Source organism: Vipera ursinii (genome assembly GCF_947247035.1).
Source record: "Vipera ursinii genome assembly, chromosome: 2".
Classification (NCBI taxonomy): domain Eukaryota; kingdom Metazoa; phylum Chordata; class Lepidosauria; order Squamata; family Viperidae; genus Vipera; species Vipera ursinii.
Window position 1 is genome coordinate 80,672,153 of NC_139513.1, and position 3,758 is coordinate 80,675,910.

A 3,758-nucleotide genomic window follows, 5' to 3' on the forward strand; every position below is an offset into this window, starting at 1 on the left:
ATTTGGTACTTAAGGATTTTTGAGCTTGTAATATAATTCTGAAAGGTCCAAACAGCCCAGTAGTGGCATCTAACTATGAAAGATACAGAATTGTCATTGGCTTGAATGAAATTCAATTCAAATCCACAGAAACTGTACCACAAAACAATAAATTATACAGACCACTGCTACACCCATTAAATGACACATTTCAATGACATTCTAGAAGGCTGCCAATCTTGGGTTTGAAGCTGAAAGCCAAAAGAGACTGCTAATGCAAAATGGGGCTTTCTTGCAACTGCCTTTGTTTGTTTGTTTTTAATTGAGCACTAAGGGGCCCTTGGATTGTCATAGCATGGCATACAGAGAGCTACAGTAAGGTAACTGAAGCCTGATGCCACAATTGTGCAAACTTAAGCCTTCTTCCAGAGCTGGCTCAGGGAGAAGATGCTAAGAGGAGAGGGAGAGAACAGAGTTGCATGTGCCATATTATCTATCTCAGTGTTTACAAACTTGGTGACTTGGTGATGTGCGGACTTCAACTCCCAGAATTTCTCAGCCTGCTTGGGGAACTGCATTAGGCCAACTTTTAAGATAATCTATTGGAACTGGAAGCCATAGAGTTCAACCCTGTGTTTTAACTTCTTCAGGTGAACAACAAACATCATAACTTTCAAATTCAATCATATAATTTACACTGTCCTTTATGGCAGTCTAATATACTTGCAGAAAGCCTATTTTACTATATTTGGCCTGACAGTAGATCTTGCTAACTTTTATTTCTATATTTAGTGAGGGGAAATGGTGGAGGGGGATAATTTGAAACAGAATAAATATTTACCCAGATCTTTTCAGTAGCATAGAACAAACCAAGTCAGGCTTTTTATTTATGTATCAAATTGGTTTTACAGAGAATCTGTTCAAATTTGGAGATGAGGTATATGTCACAGAATATTGCATGTAAAAATAGCTAAATGTGGGAAATAATACAAAAGCTCCTTCAATGGTAACAGGCTTGTTGAAACACCACATTTTATTGTTTTTATTTAACTCACAGCACAAATGTTGGATCATAGATATCTCATCTTACCCATGAAAAAGCAAATCCAGTCTACGTACGACTAGAAATGGGCACATGCTACTAAAGAAATACCAGTAGCACATAACACTGCATTGGTAGTGCGCGTGTCAGAGAGGCCAAAAGAGTTGTTGCTGATATAATGAAAGCAACTTGTTTAGGTCAATTGCCTTTGTGGCAAATATCAAATCCCTAGTTTGACTATCAACATGCCTCCTTCACACTTGCACAAGCAGTAAAATGGGTCTTACTCTTTTTCCATGAGTGATGCCATACTGCAAAACAAACAACTGTACAGTGTTGGTTGAAAACATTATGTAGATCTGTCCTACCTAGAAGACTATTAGAATAATGGATCCATCCATAAGTATACACATGCAACTGATACGCATAGTGCAGTTAGAGTCACACAGATTGCTTCCATACCACAGAGTGTGTGGAAAGCAGATGGGGGGGAAAGCATAATTTGTTGAAGAGGAGCAGAGACTCGACAATGCTGCTATTAGAAATCTTGCCTCTTACAATAATTATTTTTGGACTAGCAATCAATTGTATCCAGTGGGGAAAGTTTGTTTTGCTTTCTTTTGTAAATGCCCATAGTTTTATTTAAGCTACGATCATATGAACATTGAAGACATGCACTTTAGGAGGAATTTCCTCAACTGACAGACCTTCCAAAAATGTGAAATGCAGTATTTGAGAAAGAGATTCTGCCCGTTGTTTTTTAAAGAGTGAGGAACTGCTCTGTATTTTCTATGTGAAATTTGTATTTATGTGTCCATTGGTATGGCCTTAATGCTCCATTAAGGATGTGTTTTATTATATCGGATCCCGAGTGCAAAGCAACCGTTTCCTTAAGAGTACACATTTCTACATCATGTTATACCTGTAACATATATGAAATACAGCTTGCATGAACACAGGAAAAAAATACTTTCAGATGTCAACTGCAAATTATTTTTTTGGCTTGTAAAAATAAATTTTAAGAGGGAAAAATATCTATTTCAGCAATCTGAATATGGGATGTAAATTTCTGTTAAGTGTATATAGAAATATATTTATTCAACCATACATTCATGCCAATTCAAATTAAAAACAAAAATAAACATTTTCTGACATTTTGTTTTGGGTAGCGTGTTACTTATAAAGTATCTAAAGTTTCCTATGACAGTAGCTGTGACAGTTCAGCTTGCTCTTTCTTACACTCTTGTTGTGAAGTTCATAAATACTAGCATTAGTATTCATTTGTGCATCATTTGCCTAAACTGATAATTAATATCTAATGTTGGCATCAGAAACTTTCATAAGTATGGGGTTGTTTTCTTACAAAAGGTGGCTAATTAAAAGTAATCACAACTGGAGAAATTTCCCTTATTAATGGGCTCCTTTTCATTATAAGCTCATCAGAGTATATTACAGAAAAAAGAAAAATGATCCCCTATATAAAATGTTTAAAATGCAGCAAGAAAGACAAAGGCAATAAAGTGGATAGCAGATTTTAAAAGGAATTTCCTAAAGATGAACACAAAAGAAGCCTGGCTTTTTCCAATTTAAAAATCTCAAAAATTGTCCTTCAAATAAGCAACCAATATGCTAGAAGTTCAGCACTTTGATTTCCCCAACTCCAGAGAACATCATAGCAGATTGGAACCAGGCACCAGGCTAGAAACCAGGAAACATGTGTTCTAATCCCATTTTAGGCATGAAAGCCAGCTGGGTGAGTCTCACCCCCCCACTCTCTCTCCCCAACCCACCTCACAGGATCATTATTGTAGGGAAAGTAGAAGGAGGAAGGAGTACCAGATATGTTTGCAACCTTGAGATATTTATACAAATAATAAAGGTGGGTAAGTAAGACCTCTGAAACTACAGTAAGACCTCTGAAAATTGACCCCCTCCCAAGGGTCTGAAGGAAAGTGGTCAACATTCAGAGGTGGTCAACATACAGAACAACTGTACTGATATGTACACGTGCCTCATTTTATTGTACAGCTTTTATTAGAGAATGTCATACAGAAACACACTTAGTGAAAGCCCAGGAAAACACAGGAAAATCATTCACACAATACTGTAGCATACAAGACCAATGCATTTATGTATTGTTTTCTCCTGATTTGATCATTCTTTCTGTAAAACAAAATCAATGTTAGTCTGTTTCTTATTGTTTTTATGAAGGTAAAGTGGGGAAAGCACTCTCAAGGCTGGCTATACCCCTCAGCATATCTGGGCATTTTTTTCACAGCCAATGACTTGAACTGCATTGTCAAATGACTGACATCCTCTTCTTTTGTAATATCTGCAATTTCTGTGTCTCCTCACTCAATTCTTAAATGGTATAGGCCAGGGGTCAGGAACCTGAAACAGTGAAAAAGCCACTCAGAAACGGTTCCCTCACAAAAGGAAAAAGTTTTCCACTCTTACATTTGTCATTCCCTCATAATGAGACTGCTGTCAGTCATTGCTTTGAAAAAGAGTCCACACTTGTCAGCATTAAAGGTTTCCTCATATTTGAAGTCACTGGCGAGGTCTGGAAACGTTTCAATGATCTCTTAAACAACCTCTACTGGAACTCCACTAGATTCCTTCTGGCAGATCTCCTGTCGCAGTTTAAATTTCTTGAACTAACCACTTGACGCTTGGAAAGCTGATACCCTGAGCTTCTTTGCAAACTTTTTAGCAATTTCTTGGATCATTGGCCCAG